The sequence below is a fragment of the Peromyscus leucopus genome, chromosome 4 (genome assembly GCF_004664715.2).
Source record: "Peromyscus leucopus breed LL Stock chromosome 4, UCI_PerLeu_2.1, whole genome shotgun sequence".
NCBI lineage: Eukaryota > Metazoa > Chordata > Mammalia > Rodentia > Cricetidae > Peromyscus > Peromyscus leucopus.
Genome location: NC_051066.1, coordinates 112,039,336 through 112,058,477, shown reverse-complemented (window position 1 = coordinate 112,058,477; position 19,142 = coordinate 112,039,336). Strand labels below are relative to the sequence as shown.

Genomic DNA, 19,142 nt, shown 5'->3' with positions numbered 1-19,142 from the left:
TTCCCAGATGGACTGACATGAACCAGCCCCACGGAAGGGTGTGTTAGTGCTAGTTAATGGGAGAGGAGGGTCCAAGGGGAATGGGGGCATGTGTGTAAAGAAGGTAGTTTGAGATGGTCTTGGTAATTGAAGAGAAGCATTCGTATGTAGCCTGAAGCACAAAGATGCCACTGTGCAGAGGCCCAGAAGGCACAGCATCATCACTGGGACAGAAAAGAGCACCAGGGTGAGGACAGCAGGCACCCTGTGCTCCTCAAGGACATTCCATACAGATGCTTTCCTTGACCAGAAGAAAGGGCAGATAGCTACAGAGAAGAAAAGGAGAGCTCGTCAGAAATCAATCCTGAGCCTCCCGAGGTGGCCTAGTGTTGTATCAATATGCAGAGGAGAGAAAGAAGAGACAAACAGAATGAAGAAACCCAGTACTCACTCTATGGCAGGTCCAACACGCACCATCTCACACCAGGACCATCAAAGACACCAAAAGCAATGGCGCTGTGCTCACCCTATGCACAAGCAAACTGAAGTCCAGGCTTCAGGACTAACATTCTTCTTCCAGTTCCTTATAGATTCCCTCCAGGTGACAAATTTGAAATCACTAGTTTTTCAGTAAATGTAATTGCATTAGGAAACTACATTTGGGTTCTGTTTTTCCGTAAGTTCAATAAGGATATATTTGCATTTTCCAATAAATTCCAGAGGGCCATATGAAACACACATCACTGCATGGATTTCTTGCCCTTTTTTTTTTTGCCACATAACTGCTCTTGCCTAGCAAACTGAAACCTTGCTGCAAAGTCACAAGTTCTCTAGAACCAGAAGATCATGTCACACTGTCACGGGGAGCCATTGGAGTTGTCCTCCAACTGTTCTCTTTCTGCTTTGATGACACCAGACTCTCCAGACAGCCCACAAAATATGCAAAGGAAGGAAGCAGCTGATCTTCCAGCTGTGGGAGCCCAAGGACACTGGTGGTTCATCTCCTGGGAAAGTTGACGTCAGCCCTCAGTCCTGGGCCAGGTACCTCCTCCCACCTGAGGACAGCAAAGACAGGGCCTCTGCCCTTCTCTAACTACAGAAAAGCAGGTGCAGGCATTTCAAATGCAACTATTTCCACTCACTTAACCACTGTATTGGCACACTTTCCACAAAAAGAAAAAAGAGTATTAGCAAGTTTTTTGTTACACTTTGTGTGTGAGGTGCATGTGTGCGTGTGTGTGTGTGTGTGTGTGTGTGTGTGTGTGTGTGTGTGTGTGTACTTGCTACAGTGTCTAAGGTCTTACACAGTGTTCCATCATGGAACAACAGTTCCAATCCCAGATTTTATTTTATTTTTATGGTACTGGAGATAGAAACAAGACCTTGGACATGCTAGGCAAGTGATCTACCTCTGAGCTACATTTTGTTAATTTTCCCTCATATTTTATAGAAATAGACCAAAACCAGGAACCATTTCACCTGTTGGTAAACCTAAACTTCAGGGTAGAAAAGACTCTGGACATCCAACTTAAAATGGGCAAGTGTAAAATAGGTAACAGTTCTTACTGGCAAGTAGCCCTGCAAGCAGCACTGAGCAACCACATCCCAGTGACTTCAACAACAGCATGGCATGGGCAGTGGGTGACATCTGCTCAAGCAGACCGCCAGCTACAAAAGCTAATGTTTTAGAGGACTTTCCTGTGGCAGGCTTCCAGGCCTTTTCCTGTTTCTTCAAAGCTTGAGCGGAAACTGAAATCAGAACAAATCACAACGTACACATAGCCGCTTGCATGCTTAAGTGAGAGACAGGACAAGCTTAAGCCTATGCTACAGCACAAAACTGATATTTTGTTTTCAAATATATCCGGTTATAATTTTTGGTAAATGAATCTCTTCTCCGGGGTTTTATTTTAAAATAAACACAAGTTCTTTTTGTAAACAGTACATATATTCTTACAGTATACAGGTATAGCACGTACCTGCCAACCAGATTTCTATGATTAACATTTTATCCTACTAGCTTTGATGAATATCTAGCCCCTTCATGCATTTCAGAATTAAGTTCCAGGGCTGAGAGCACTTTATTTAAAGGCTTATACAGTTGGCATTTCAATCATTTCTAGGGGACGGTGGTGAATTTGCAAAGGAAGGTGAGGCAAGGGAGCAAGAGAATGCGCACTGTGCACCCAGTGTCAGGCCCCACGTTGGGTAAAGGTGACACTTCAGAGGACGGAAATGCCTGTGAAACCAGAGAAACACAACCTGACACAATGCTGACCTTGGCTCCCGTCAGCAAAAAGTATCTTTCAGAGGTCACAGTGCTTGCTTCCTGCCCTTTTCCCCTCCATCTAATCAGCCTGGAAAGGTTGAACAAGGAGAAGAGATGGAGCAAGAAGGAGCCACCATGGGAAGACCAGGAGAGAAACCCAGACACTAGCCAAGGTGAAGAACTGTGTCCTCTGAAGATGCCATGCGTGGGTGATAAAGGTACATCCTTATAGTAAGAGAAGTAAGGAGTGAGAAATTTGTCTTCCCCTTCATTTTGCTATGTCCTCTCATATTTCCCAATTCCTCAACAAATCACGAGAAAAAGAAAAAGATTTGGGATGTGTCCACTGCTTAGGAACAACTCTAAAAGCAGAAGGAAGGATGGATAATCAAAGATAAACAGAGGGACACAGTTGGACATTCAGACCATAAGCAACTTTAGATTTTGTTAAGTGCCACCTGGCCTCAGTTACCGGGCAACAAAAAAGGAGAGATCTGCCGTGCAGAATTACGAGTTCTGGCACAATGTGAGAGCATTCCCAGTGCATGACTAAAGGGCCAAGATGTGTACAGCAGTGCAGGAAAGGCCTGCTGATGGGAGCCATGAGGCATCAGCTCCAAGGCCAAGTCGTAAATTGACCGGACTTGTGTCAAATGGAAAAATCACCCCAGAGCTCAGCTCAGTTGCTCCTGAAGAGACAATCCTAGAGGACAAAAAAAAAAAAAAAAAATGGGGTGTGTGACAAGAGAGATGCTCAGCTAGCCCAGGACTGCTCCAACCTCTGACCCCAGTGTCAGCAGCCAAGTGTGTGGTGCACTGCAAGACACTCTGGGCACAATCGAGGCCTTCCCAAACTGTGGACCCGGAAAAAGGAAAGCATCAAAGATGTCAGTCACTGCTCTTATTCCAAGCCCCACGTTTCATTATAAAGCAATCTATAACTGGAGTAGAACCCAATAAATTATGGGTTGTGGTGATACTTTACAAACTATAAAAACCCCAGGAAATTGGTCACGCATGAGAATTAGCAATGCTCTTAAATGTGTCTACCTGCAGGTATGCAAACTCTTCTAGAACCTTCCACTAACACACAACATACACATACACACACACACATATATATATTCAGGTCTAAAATACTGTCCTTTTTGTTAGTCTTTCTATAGGCAACTCACATTCTACCAAAAATTCATCCCAGAATACTCCACTCCCGAAGGTTATCAGTAACATCTCACCTAGAAAATCCAGTTTGTTTGTTTTTTTTTTGTTGTTGTTTTGTTTTTTTGTTTTTCGAGAAAAGTCCAGTTTTTGTATCCCCAGTTCTTGCCTGCAGGGCTCTCAAGCAGGCAGTGACTGAACCAGAGTGGATCAGCTCACTTCGGTTGGACCGCAGTACTGCCCTGACATCTTAACTGAGTTGGGATCCAAGCTGGGAGAGTCCACAGCACTGGTAAACAGTTTGGTTAAAAGTCGTAAGCCTTTTTAGAGATTTCTGTGCCACTGTGAAGTTGCACTGTATAAATCGGCCTGCTAAAGCCAAATATTACTTTCTGAACCCTTATAATACCACTATTCTGAACTGAGATTTGATATATATTGGGGGGAGGGGGGAGGGAGATGGCTTGATTGGTAAAGCACAAAGAACTAAGTTCAATCCCCAGAACCCATATAAAAATGTCAGACATGGATGGAGTCACTGGGAGGCTGAGACACGGAGACTCAGAGGGGTTCACTGGCCAGCCAGCCTGGCCTGCTCAACAAATTATAGGTTCAGTGAGTGATCTTGTCTCAAGGAAAATGTGGATGGCACGAGGTGGGCGTGGTGGTGATGGTGGTGATGGTGAATATTAAACTTGGACTTGTCTCTGGAAAGAATGATTTTCAATCATATAATCACATGGTAACTTTGTCTCTTTTTTCAAAACACCGAGGTCATTATTCATGGCAACAATGATTTATTTAAAGGAAGCTTTGAAATTGTAAATTTTTCTAACCCTAATTCCTACTAACTGAAAACTATCTGGGTGTCTTTCAACATTGCAGTCATTTAAGGATTTGGGGATTTGAAGGAATAGTTTATTACATTCTCCAGGGAAGAAAATGAATTTCATATCATTTCTGAAAGTACTTAACTTTCACTGGGAAAGAACAGAAGAGATGGGGGTGTGACCGAAACTTCTTAAGAGGAGCCTATTCCACCCCTGCGGCGTCTTCTCTGGCAGAGGCAGACAGCAGAGGGCTGCCTACAGCCACAGGCTGGGGGAGGAAGGGAATCACCCAGCTCAGCTGCCCCTAGTGAGACAGACTCTCCAGAGCCCCCGCCCCACCTCCCAGTCAGGCTGGGCAGGCATCTTGCTTCTTCCCCTGGCTCCACTCACTAGTGTCCCCTGAGAGAACTGATTCCTAAATCACCTGTGCAGAAATCATCAAGTTCCATACACGATCTTGATGCTGTGATTTGTTTTTGATATGTGATCTTGCTATACAGCCCAGGCTGGCCTTGAACCCACCATTCTCCTGCCATAGCATCCCACGTTCGTGTGCCACCACACCTAGACTCAGTTTGAGAATCCAGACATGAATGCTCTGAAAATGTAAAACCATAGTCTTCCATGGCTGTTCCTGCTGCCCCATGAATCACAGCATCTTTAACATGCAAGAGTTTGAAATAAATGCAGCTCTACCATCTAACAATCAGTATTTTGCTCCTGATGAACATTGCATTTGCCCTACAATATAGATTTTTAAAAACAGAACAGAATAAAAAAAGAAAGCTGCCAGTAACTGAGGTAACATGTGCGGGTTTCCAGGTCTAAAAGAAGTCAGGATGGCATAGAAAATTTCAATAAGGAAAGATGAAAGGAAAGGAGAAGGAGGGGAAGGAGGGAGACAGAGACACTGGTGAGTTACACACATTACACTGTTAGACATTCTGAAGGTAGTTAATAGTTAACGAAAACAATTTAAAATAATTCAGAAAGAAACAATGTAACCCTAACATTAGTTTTTTTTTCCAAGAGCCACATTTTAGTGATTTTTTTCTGAACTAAAATCCCACAAGGAAGTTTACCAAATTTGTTTTCTTTTTCCAAATTTGAAAATTATCTGTGGTTTGATCAGACATAAATTTTTAACAATATAAAAATGAGGACAATTTACCTAAAAATAATCATTGTGTTCACCGTATTTTTTTCTTTTATGTGTATGGGGTTGCTGTCTACCTACATGTCTGTGCAAAACCTGTATGCCTGGTGCCTACAGTGGCCACAAGAGGGCTTCAGTTGCACTGGAATTAAGAGTAACAGTTATGAGTTGCATTGGGGGTGCTGGAAATTGAACCCAGGTCCTCTGGGAGAGCAGTCAGTATTCTTAACCACTGAGCCATCTCTCCAGTCCAAACCATATAGGTTTTTAATTTTTAAAGTCTATTGACTAATACTTGTAATAAGTTAAGTTTGGTGTGCTATAAATAAGCAGAATCTAAACCACACCACCACAAGAAATAAAATACACGGAATGTACACTGTGGACATGAAAGAGATAAAAAAATAAAAAATAAAAAATAAAACACTGGACCACTGTGCAGTCTGAAATAACTCACTGTTGTCATCGAAGGACCTAAAGCATCATTCCAAAACACAACCAACAACACTCAGATTCTGGGTCCTAGATGCTTTCTACTTTTTGTATTGTACAAAGAATTGTACAAAGAATTCATTTAACGTTTTAAAGTATTTTTTTCTTATTTTCTGTGCATTGGTGTTTTGCCTGCATGTGTGTCTGTGTGAAAGTGCTGGACGCTCTGGAGCTAGAGTTACAGACAGTTGTCATGTTGTTGTGTGGGTGCTGGTAACTGAACCCAGGTCCTCTGGAAGATCAGTGCTCCTAACTGCTGAGCCATCTCTCCAGTCCCTCATTCAATATTTTTCAAAGAATCATAATTCATAAGATCTAACTACTGAGTGGTGCTTAAGTGAGATCAAAGGCTTGTCTTTTTAGGAGATCCTTGGGGGAAATATAAAAGAACTCTCATCTGGACGTGAGGGCAAGAGTAACTCAAGGATTCCAGCTGACAACCAGGTAGCCAATTCCAATCAGGTGCTGTGGAGACGGGGAAGGAAGATGCCCCATGGGATATCTGCCATCCTAAGGCCTGGAGCCACCCAAAGTCTCCATTTAATCAAATGCCAGGACTCAGACCATGTGACCCAGAATCATTCCTCCTTGAATCTAGAATGTGTAACAAACCACTTCTACATTCTGGTGTTGCTGTGACTCTTGACCCTAGTATTTCTACTTATTAGACACAGATATCTTCATCCACACAACATATAATAAAATTAACAGAAAATGACCCACCTGTGGATAATGTAACTGAAGTGTGGGAAACGTGGACAGACCAGAAAGATAAAATGTAAACACAGTAGAAAGCAAATGGTGTACCTATACTGATTCAAAGTCTTTTAAATTACTCAGTATCCTTAACTGGACTGTACCGACTAAGACAAGCTTATGAGTCACCCTTCAGAGGGTAGTAAAATATAGTGCACTGGACTAAAAATAGGTAGGAACATTCAATAATAAATCTACTTTCTTGATATTCTTATATCATTAAAGACTGGTCATTTGGAGACGGGGTTGGGTTATGCAATTCTTCCTTCCCCTCACAGAGAGGCCGGAAGAAAATCAGCCAGAGTCAGAGCCAGGAGATAATGACGAATCTGGCATGGGGTGCAGTGTCCTGAAGAAGACTGATATGAAAAGCTTGGTATTCTGAGTGCACCTATCATGAGGACCAGGGAAGACACTGGTTCGTGGGCATCACTGAAAAACCACTTCTTGCCTCTTAAAGGAAGAAAGACAAGCAGTGCGATGTTGTAACAGCAATTATAAAACAGCAATTTGTGGAAGGCAGTCTGTCATTTTGGTTGGGATTTAGTACTAGGATAAAGCACTGACAGTGTCCATTTGTAAATAAAACCAATGGGCCATACAAAGACAATTCTGGTTATCTGGGCATTTCATGAAGGATTTAGGGTAAAGTCAGGGGGGTATAGATGGAATTAACTGGCATCACTCTCACAAGCAATTGCCCCCAAATAATGGTTTCTCACTGGGGAGCAAGTGGAGCTGTAATTTCTGATGATGGCGCGAATCTCCTAAACAAAACCTGTACCAGACAGAAACTTACACAGCTTTCCCTCAATGACACCAAATGCTTTCTAAGGCTAGGCAGTATTGTCACAAGCAGGAGAATACAATGAGCGAAAGATTAGCAGCTGAGTCAGTAGCTGAATTAGTGGGGTGAAACCTAGAAAATCCTGCTTGCCTCTCCACCACACCAAGAGAAACGGTCACACATCACTTTTAACAGACACTGGATGAAAAGACTTGTCTCCTGAGTCTCAAGCTCCAAAATGTCACCAGTATGATTCTTCCCCAGGGGAGATGGAGTGGGTACTCACCAGGCAGCTGGGAACAACAAACAGCAAGGGATGTCTACCTGGTCACACCTGCGCACAGTTCCCTGCAGAGAAAGCATGCACAGACAACACAGAGTCAATGTGAAGTTCTTTCAAAGTTCTCACGGAGATCAGCAGTCTTTGGTTTCAGAATCAGAATCCAGTATATATTTTTTAAAGCACATCAGGAGGCTGCATTAAATTACTAATGACACTGGATTTAGACAATAAAGATTTCAAGTCATCCAATCAGAAATGTTTACTGCTACATGCTCCATGATTTTACACACGCTCTACAATGATGCTATCTCCCACCAAGTTCTTAACTTAGTAAACTAATTCAGCAGCAACTGAACAACAAGGCTATCTAAGATCCTCATAAATAAATAAACTCATAAATAAAACTGGATTATCTTTTCCTGATTAATAGGAAAATGATCTTAGATGACCTGCAACTACAAGAAATCTTTCAAATGTTTTTAGATGAACTGTCACTGAAAGAAATATTTTCAGGTACTACAATGCTGAACAGAACAGATTTGCAGTGGAATTGTATTTACAGATTTACAATGAATTGCACCTATAAGCAAAGAGCCATCTTTGTTTCCATATTTTGTTTATTAATAAGCTGTTCCCGCCAGGCGGTGGTGGCGCACGCCTTTAATCCCAGCACTCGGGAGGCAGAGCCAGGTGAATCTCTGTGAGTTCGAGGCCAGTCTGGGCTACCAAGTGAGTTCCAGGAAAGGCACAAAGCTACACAGAGAAACCCTGTCTCAAAAAACCAAAAAAAAAAAAAAAAAAAAAAAAAAAAAAAAAAAAAGCTGTTCCCATCAAGTCTGGGTTTAGTGTTCGAGTTTTGGTTCAGATAGAGTTTAATCTTAAGACCTGTCCAATTTGTAGCAGGAAAAAGTTCCAGACGGTATCAGAAGCACATGGGAATAAGAGAACCTGGGCACATGGAGACAGGTAGAGGTATAAAAACTGGTGACCAAGAACTGATCAATGACAGTTTGAATTTGAAATCTTGACCATCACCTTCTGTGATGAGTGTCTACAGCATGGTAGAAGAGATATCAATAATGACTGGTCAAGCTATAGAAACAAATCTGAGTCTAGAGCGACAACTATGAATATAATCCACAGGTCACAGATTAGTGTGAAGTAGTGTAGAGCACTTGTGACTACTTTGTTAAATGAACTTCCTGGTCCACATGCAAATACTGGAGTGAAAATTGACCATGAAAGAATCTACACTTGAAAAAGTAGAAAGGAAGGGTAAGTAAAGAAAGGAGATGGGTGAAAAGGACAGAGGTGGGTGAGCCTTTGGTTTAAATCTAATATTTAACTATTATATGTATTTAAGAAGACATACATTTAAAAGTGAAATTTAGAAAACTATGGAATTCACCCCAAAGTATACATGGAAACATTCCATTTGAATGTGATGTACAGAATTAGAGAATATAAAGTGCTGCATGCATGGAATTTATGGACTTAGTGACTACTCACTAGAAGCCATACCATAAGGTTGAACTGAATCACGACGGTGCTGGCTAGTTCTGTGACAACTTGACACAAACTGGAATCATCGGGAAGAGGAAACCTCAACTGAGAAAATACTCCCACCAGATCAACCTATGGGAAAGACTGGTGCATTTTCTTGATTGATTATAGATATGAAAGGACCCAGCTCACTGTGGGTGGTGCCACCCCTGGGTAGGTGGTACCGAGTGCTATAAGGAAGCAGGCTGAGCAAGACATGGGAAGCAAAATAAGCAGCACTCTTCCAAGGCCTCTGCATGGGCTCCTGCCTCCAGGTTCCTGCTTTGGTTTCCTGTACAACTAAGTGATGGACTGTGATGTGGAAGTGTAAGCAAAATAAACCCTTTCCTCCCCGAGTTGCTTATGGTCATGGTGTTTTATCACAGCAATAGGATCTCACACTACAACAACGATACAGAACTCACACATAAACTCTCAAATGATGTGCTATGATAATTCCTATTTTATAAGAGAAAACTAAGAAGAAGAAATACTCAAGTATCCCACAAATGCCAGGCTCTAGACAACACTGGGGTTGCTCATACATGGCTACCCTGATCAGGGTTAATCTTGATGGTGCTACCTCCCTCATGGAACATACTATATTTTTTCTATTACATGTATGTTTGTAATTGTATATGAATATGAGACTGTAGCTGCCAGGAGGATGAGAATTATTTATGTATGTACTGAAAACCATCATCTACATTTCCTGCATTTAGCACGGGCTCTGGCAATTAATAGGAGCTCAGAAAAAATGCTGTGGAATGGAATAAATAATTAAGTGTTCCAGCCAGAGCTGAGACATTAAATTTCATAACTCTCTTCTGCTTCTTGGGGCTATGAAACAAACCTAGGTCCTAAGAAGCTCATCAATTAATTACCCTGCCAGATCTATCATTTTGTAAACAAAGACTTAAAGACTAGACATATATTTTCCTACCTTCCCTCTATTTCCCTCTGACCCCAGCATAGGACGGCAGCACATGGGAAAACCAGTGTCTTAAACACCTTATAGACCAGCTCATCACAAGCTATTCTAGTACTGACATACCATAACCAAGTTATGATCGGATATCAGGACTGGCTGTGTGCCCTCTCTCTGTGCCTTTCAAAACAGAAGAAATATGTTTTCCTACAATGTAAGAGGGAACTTAATAGTTAAACAAAATGCCCAAATCCCAATATTGTATTGATCCTAGAAGAACAAATCGTGCTGTACATCAAATACTCAATGAGAAGAGACAAGAACATGTAGACTCACAGGCAAAACAAGGAAGGTGGCCTGCTACCTCCTACCACATACCAGACACTAAGTCCATCACAGACACAAAAGTACAGCACCCTCCTACCGCTTACCTCTGGGTCCCCACTCTCCTACCCATGTGCCAAGCCCACTTCATCAATGAACCCTGGAATCAGGGATCTCTAAATGCAGGCCTCTTCAGCAAGGCTTATTGGGAACTTGAAAGGAAGGGAGGTGCTCTACCTTCCCACTCCGCCTATCCTGTTGCCAAAAATTTAAGGAAATGGTGGGCTCAGCTGTGAGAACAGCTGGGAGGTGAGATAACGGAAGATTGGTCACTAGCTCCAGGTCGTACTTGGCGGCGGTGACATTGCGGAATTTCGCAGACGTACAGCAGAGTGCCGTGATAGTTAAGTGCTGAGACCTGTTCAAGGCAACAATATAAAACGATAGTTAACACATTCAATATTAGATCTTAATTACTTCCGCTACAGTTTGTGGCTGCTTGGGAGAGATGGAGAAAAAAAAGGATGCCTCTCTTCTAGATATTTGTCTGGTGGCACCTAATAGATGATAGTTAACTTTAGCCATCATCTCGTTTACATTTCTGTGGTCATAATTAGAACGTCGGGGTTAACACCAGCGTAAACATATCTCAAGATTGATAAAAAAGCACTGCAGAATCCAGAATGGATACAAGAGGTTGTTGCATTTCTCTACACAGCAGAGGTGTGCTTGAAGAAGAGATGGGTTTATTCTCCTTTTCGTTTCATAATATGGAGTGTCTTCTTCTTGTTGGTGGAATAATGTATCTATGAATTAGGATTGTTGGATCTTTGAATGCCAGTATATTGTTGGGGCCTGTTGGCTCATAATTCATTCTGGTTTCTCTTCTTGTCAGTCGCTCTTCGAAGATTGCTCCGCTTGTTTTAGTTTATTTCATGTTCTCTGCTGGATCTTCTAAAACAATTGTGTACGACCTATCAAATGTTTTTACAGTGTCTTAACACACGTAGCTCAGATTTGGCTCGAATTTCTGATACAAGCTTGACGTTTAAAAAAATTTTTTTAATTTCCTCGGATTGGTTCAGACAGCAGTTGGGAACCATTTCAATAGGAGCTGGAGTATGTCTTTTGGATTTAGTTTTTATCAGAAGGTCTGTTAATAATCAGCTTCCTCTCTTACCATGAGCGTCTGGAATCTCTGTGCGTGTGTGATGTGTGCATGTGTGTGGGGGTGTGTTGGTGTGTCGTCGGTGGTTAGGTGGAAGCTAATGTGAGATTCACTGCTTGTTAACTGTCGGTCGAACTGATTTGGGTTCCATGTTGTCAATAACCCAACGCCTTCTAGTGGTAGAGTCCATTAAGGGGATTTCAGAGATTATAGTGGAGGCTAGGGAGAAAAGGAGAGGGGCAGGGAGTTATGAGTGGAGGGACAGGGCACCCACAGCCTCATCAGACATCAGGGGTAACATTATGCATCTGAATTGCAGGCTCATTGCTAAGACTAGTTGAAGAGTAGAAGTTGAATACAACTAGGGAATAGTTAGATCTCGGTGGCTGTTCTCGGAGGCTATTGTTTGGTCTATTTTTGTTCTTGCTTATGGCTATACATGCTATCCCCATATCGCAATCCCGGACAATTGAGACAACTCATGGGGGAGAACCGGGCACGGGGTTTTTTAACTTTTTGGTCACCACAGTTTCCTATAAACAGTTGATCTGGTTTGATCCGATCATTTCTCAACCACACGATCGATAAACACACATACAAGTTTTGTGTGGGGTGGGGCGATGGAAGACTGTTAACTAGTCTGGCGAAGGGCAAGGGCAACTCGGGGAGATGCGGGATTGAGCTTGCGGGGATCGGAGGCCCGGTTACATTGGAGGAGCTCGTGGGGTAGGGGTGCGTCTGTGAAAGCCGTTCCTTCTGGTAATGGGTCTTTCTTGTGGCGTCGTTCTAGGGCCTTGGCTCATGAGGCGCGCTCAGGTTCCCTTTTATATTTTATGGAACGGGCCGACGGGACTGAAGGCAGAAATTGTAGACTGGGAAGAAGTCGCACGCAGTGGCTCCCAGGGGTTGGCCAACAGCGGATCGCAGGTTAACACAAAAAAAGCGGGGTGGGGGTGGGGGTTGGGGGAAGGGGGGGCCGTTAAGGCGATTCTTGTGAGGAAAGGGGAAAAGGGGGATGGGGCTTGGGGGACTTACGCCACTGGCGTTTAGGGTCAACCTAGATTACCTTCTTCAGCGATGTTTTGGATGGGCCAGAGCGTGCTTATTGTGAGTTACGCACAATAAGTTCGGCCACATAGTGGGAAATGAAGCCCTGGACACGCTGGTAAGTTAGACACGGTGCGACCTCTTGAAGGCTGACCTTGGCAGAATATGTTTTCTAACACTTATTAGTTGGAAAGATGACTACTTTGGTGCTATCTTCGCCTGGTTGATCGGTGTTTGGGATGGTTTGTGTTAGGAAGAGGAGTAGCCCAGAAGAGACGAACTTTGGAAGAATAGAGAGAATAGACTTTAAAGAGAGGAGGTTCTGATTTGATCGGCAAACCGTCGGGAGCACTATTTAAATGCACTATCCTAGGGTGAGAGAAGAAACTATTATAATACGGATTTCATGTTGGGCAAAGAGTAGAGGTTAAGACTGCTATCTGTTCATGTTGCTTTGTCATCGCAGTAAGTTGGGGGGCGTACACTTATGCATTATATTTGTTAACATGTTCAAGGAATATAGAAACCTATATGAAATTGAGGGTTTTGGTTTTTGTTTAATTATAAATAGATGACAATCTGTATTGTATCGGTACTTTATTAATAGCTTGGGTAGGGCTGCATCGAGATCGGTTACAGCTGGGGTGCTTATGCGTTTAGGTGGGTTGAGAGGAGGCATTACTATCTTGTTATTGGTTCCGGATTACTGTATGATTAAGTAATACGTTAAGTTATGAAAAAATTGTTAGAGAAGTGGGAGAATTCGATTGTGTGACATTTATTTTCACTTGTTTAGCCCTTGGTGTTTAAGCAAAGTTAATAAGCAGAGAGGGCGAAGAGGGGTTTGGTTTTGAGAGGGGGTCGTTGTGAGATATCGGTCGGTTGATACTCTCTGAAATGTTAGTGGGATAGTGAGGTAGTATATCTGGATGTCGCTGTTGATATCGTTATACTCTACATTGTGGCGCCAGATCATTGAAAATCACTTTGAGCTATAATTCGATCTGTCGCTCTCTCACACAACACACTGTGGTCGCTGAGAATTACGTATCTGAGGCGAGCTTTCTCCAACGGAGCGGATCAGGTTTGTACTTGAGGCTTTGGAAATAAGACTTACGCAGTTTCCTACTAGTGACTAAGAATCTTGAGAAATCATGCGGGCTGTCGAAGGGCGGGGGTTTGGTGAGTTCTGGAGTTTGAGATGGGCAAGTGTGGTTTGAGACAGAGGGATTGGGTGAAGATTTTTTTAACTTGGCAAATTTTGTGCCATAGTGTTTATTCTATGAGCCGACTCAGTTTCTCATTAAATCATTAATTTAGAATTGAAGCACAGTGCTCCCCTTCTACAGGACTGCGGTTCAGGAGGCTTCTCTTCGTTATCGGTTCGCTCACTTGCTGGACTTCGTAAAAAGCACACTGTTAGTACGGAGAGCATCTTAGTCTCTGTTCCAGTCGACGCGCCTAGAACACATTGGTTCACTTCCCAGTATTTTTAGGAGCAGTGGAGTGGAAATGGGTCTTTATCGAGGGTACGTTTATCACACAACATCACATACTGTGCGATGTTCTCTTATTAACAGTCCCCTCCGTTTTATTTTTTGGAGCACCCTGCTGAGATTGGAGACTGTGGGTGACTGAAGACAAGAGCAATTTTTTTTCTTCTAAACGGCCCTGAGCATCTTGTTTAAGCAACTACAACATCTTTGATTGTGTCAGGCTGGCTGTATCCTTCTTGCACGTATGGGTAAGGGGGGAGAATACCGGGCGTTAGAAACCTTGGGCCATTCACATTCTAGATTCGGCGTACATTATGGCGAAGGGAGGGGCCTTGGCAGAAGGAGATGAAGCCTATTATTAGATGAGCACTGTACTGGCTATCATGACGACGCAGATAGAAAACATGGAGAGGAGGTTCTAGGCAGTTACTTGCTAGAGTTGGAATTATAGGGTAGGGTGGCAGGGAAGACAGCGGACAGGGCTGTGGGGTTATACTTCTGTGAAGATACGGTGCCACGGCTCGAATTCCGCGTTTACTTATAGAGGGCTTCCCTGCTTGAGGTGGATGATGCGAGGAGCGGTTACTTTCATTACCGGATTTTATGGGTTTGCGATTCCACCTAATATAGAAATCCTGCTGTGGCTCTGCCCGGGAGGTCAAGTTATGGGCTTTTAGGCTGAATCGAAATGGTGAGATAAATCGGGGAACAAAGGTATTAATAGTCATAGCGCTCTCCGTATGCTGCACGGGCGAAAGTGTTTTAAAAAGCTCTGTCCCTTCCTAAATGTGGTTCATTTTAGAATGTTTATCATTGGAGAAGATGGCCATTGGAGGAACCTTGTTCGTGGTATGCGGGAGTTTTAAGCATAAGATGCAATATCGCTTTTGTGGGTCGCCGCATTTCACTCAGTGTCAAATTTTTTTAAACATGTGGACCCCTGGAGAGAAACTATCAAGTGTATGTATTCGCGTTTAGCGGTGTTAGTGCAGAATGCTATCCAGCGGGGTCTTTGCTGAGAGGAGGTTAACAAGGTCGATGATCAGTAACTTGTTGGAGGCTGAGTCTGAGTGAGACTCTTCGATTCTTTTGCTTTAAGGGGCTGTTCTACTAGGATGTATGGAATGACGGAGACTTACGATTATACTCAGCGGTTGATTCTCAGGCAGCCTTGGCAGTTCTGGGGGACGAGTGATCATGGGAGGGGAGAGCGCAGGAGTGTGGTAACTGATTACTTTCAATCAGCGAAAGCGGCCGCAGACAAGATCTGAAGTCATTGACACTGCGAGGCGAGGGGTGTATAGCAGCACCATAAGCCTTTTATGGGTTTATTTGCTTTTGAGGGCTATGCGGGTGGGTTCGAATTATCATGGTCAGCAGTACGGTATGTTCAACATTCGTGGGAGTGAGACTAGGTGAGGAGGAGTGGAGACTCACGCTCAGATAGTGAGAAAATATTTTGGGCTCGATTGTAAGAAGGGTTGAATGTTGGGCTGAAGTTGTGGGTGTGCGTCGCACAGATTCTGACGGCTACAGCTCACCAGTGCGCAATACGTACCTGTGATGGTCACGCTGGTATATGGTGACTCAGGTCGCTACTGTAATCCCCATTTCATAGGGACCAATTTTAGTTACTTAGGCGGTGAATAGTCGCCTGGAGTTGGACGGCACAACAGGTTGAAGTCGGTGGGGTCGTTGATTTGAAGGTTACACTACCAACTTTATATCTTGCAGAATTCAGGCTCCTTTCCCATCTTAGCTTAGTTCGAGAGTCAGTGAGATAGCCTCAGAGAGAGACTCGTAGAACAATAGTTTTTTGTGGTGGTAAGTTTCTGGCGTAGAACCAGGTAGCAACGAAAGCTCTCGTCAATCATTCAGTGTGCGCTTGCTTCATGGTGGTTTCTTGTGACGTTATTGGGGGATTGAGTTCAGGTCCAGCAAAATGAAAACAAGTATTGATGACACAATTGTTAGACCTTATTTTGATTATTGTCTTCAGGAGAGGATTATTGAGAATTTTCTCGATCATTTGGCCTTTTTTCATCGTCTTATTTCACTTAGGGAGGTGGTTTAATCATTTCGCAGGGGCAGTTAGAGTGGTTTATTGTGGTGTTTCCTGTGGGTGTGGGATTATTTTTTGTGTTTCTGTGGGATTATTTTCTTACAGTAAGAATAGACCTATCACTCATTTCGGGACGCTTAACAAAATGAGCTTGGATCTAATCATCTTACCATCTGTCACTAGCTCAGACGATCAATGATGGATAAAGTTGGGACGGAGTACTTCAAAGCATACTTGGTTCTGACTAATAATATAGCCATTGATTATAACATAGAATACACAAAATGCGTGTTCTGGTAGGTCTTCTCTCTTATTTTGGGTCGCGACGACAGGTAATTGGAGTTGCTTGCGTTGAGTGGACGAGCACCAGTAACAGATAAGAAGGTATGCAACTATGGCCTCACTAGAGGGTGTCCTTAAGTTTTTTCAGCAGCATATCTCCTCGCGTATTGTCCTTGCGGCACAATACTACTCACAGGTATGATTATTACTGTGCTGTCATTTGTCTTCTCTATTTTTGTGTGGCTCCTCTCTTAGATCTTTACCCTTTGTGGGAGATGCTAATATTTCTGCTCCCATTCGATTACCGAGCAATTTGTTCTCTTCATTTGAAAATGATTCTAAGTTTTAAAAATCATGATAATGAATTTTAAATTTTACCGCATATATTATTTCTCTCCCGTGTAACAATTATAAGCCTTTGGTGACTATCCTTTAATATTCTGGTGCTCGCTAAGCTTACTATTGTTTGTAGATTTCCTAGATATGTGCTTGCTTCTGGAGATAAGTGCTGTTTCTCGCGTTAAATATTCGTGTTGTTTCGTCTTTGTTATTTCTTGCTGCGTTTACTTTTTTCCTGTAATAAATGTTTATTGATTATTCGCTAGGAGTCTTGTTTCTCTTTTGTTTAGTAAAGACTTGAAGTAGATTGATGTATGATAGGCAAGCAGAATCTATAAGTTCTTTAATGTTTGTTTCCAGATAGAGGTAGGGTTTGGTAAATATGTTAGTTATGTGTCTAAATTGGAATTATAGGATAATCGAAGCCACTTCTTTAGGTTAGCAAGGAGGTCATTGAAACTATTACTTAGCGTTGGTGGGTAATTAGTGGCACACTCTCCTGAAGTGTTTTTGTTTTCGGTGATCAAACATATGTATTTGAAGTGAAATGAAGATCAAAACTGCTTTGCTGAGTTACACCGAGTTGGGAGTCTAGTTGTTCTTTTCTTGTGGAGAAACAGCTATACTTGTTAGGAGACTGGCATGTTTTATTGTTATGGTTAATTTCTTATAAGAATCATTTTGGCACGCGACTACTCCTTGAAAGCAATCCAAGTTTAGCTCTGTTAAGCGATTTGGAATGTTACTTTCAAGCTGCATCACTTAAACAAAATTAAAAGAAAAAGCAATTAGGCTTAATGCCAAGACAACATTTGTTTAGCATCATAAGTCCAGCCATCCCACACACACACACAACAGCACACCTGCATTACACAACCAACACACCAGCCGAGTACGAGAGAGAAGAGAGAGAGAGGATTTATTGCAAGAGAGAGAGAGGAGAAAGAGAGAGAGGAGACACGACCTTGACATTATTTGTATTGAGTCTTTTAGTATATAGACCTGGTAGCGATTAATTTAGAACATCAACAACCACAGCACACTTAAGTAAGAATAAATAACTGAAACTTGAATGGATTTAATTTATAAAAATAAATGAGCTTATATTGTTTTGCATAAGCTATAGCTCTGGGCATTAAGGTAAGGGCACAATTGCTGCAATTAAAGTAAGCTTCTAAAACCCAACAACACACATACATATAGACACAACACAGGCACACACACTATTAAAGAACAGGGATTAGCAGTTTAAATTTAAATTAAAAAGCGTTTATTATAACACAAACACTATATAATACATCACATCTAATCATCTAATAATTTCCACATCATTCACTAACCACATCTTACATCACAATACAAGTTCCATTATTTACAGGGAACACAAAACCCATACCGAAAATAGAGAATCATAAAGGGACCCAACACACATTTTACAAAATACACTTCTCTTCATCCAGACACTTACTGACACAATATCACAGAATCTTACCACACAGGCACCACTCATTACGGGTTAGTATACCACACATCACACCAAGTGCGCATGCTAACAGGCTAGAGAAAGGGATTGGGAAGGACACTGGTAGAATGCATTTTTGAGGTATTTCTCTTTAATTTTTGTTTTATCAAGTCTAAGCAATTTTGTAGTGGGCCTCAAATAATTGTGCTAATGCTTAATTCACTTAGTCATTAAACAAGGAAGGTAACACAAGCTTAATCATAGATTGTGCTTTGAACTATCACAATCAGTGTAATAAGTTATGTCACATAGCACACAACATTACATGCGATATAAGTAATTGGGAGAGATAGGATAGTTGCCACAATTATTCTAGAAGGGAGCGTATTGGGAGGAAAGAGTAACGGAAAGAAACGATAGTGTATGTAATCTCCAAATGTAGCTGAGAAAACATATCAACTAAGGAAGGAATAAAACTCGCTTTTCATGTCCACAAGGATGAACATGTTCCTGACAGTAGGGCATAAAGTACTCATTGGATTCTAAATTGTTGTAGACAGTTACTATACAAACTGAGCGTATTTTACAGCCTTCGCTCTTCTGTATGTATGGATATTTATACAGGTTTTAGTTCATGCCTAGAGGAGCGCATGGAACAAGATGTAAGAGAGTACAGGTATGAAGCACTCAGAAATACACTTTAAGGAATGGTCGTCGTGTGATTCAATTCACATAATGTTGTTGTCGGTGTTGGTGTGGTTAGAATAGTATTTCGTGATTCA

The 19,142-nt window shown here is 42.2% G+C and overlaps 1 protein-coding gene across 13 annotated transcripts in view; it reads right to left on the bottom strand.

The window, feature by feature from the left end:
- Plcb4 (phospholipase C beta 4) overlaps positions 1 to 19,142 on the bottom strand; it is a 385,025-nt gene that overhangs the window by 216,631 nt on the left and 149,252 nt on the right. For all 13 annotated transcript variants that reach the window (XM_037205240.1, XM_028884521.2, XM_028884514.2 and 10 more), the window contains one exon: positions 7,714 to 7,775. The gene's annotated coding sequence lies outside the window, so the exon portion shown is untranslated. The remainder of the gene's footprint in view (positions 1 to 7,713; positions 7,776 to 19,142) is intronic.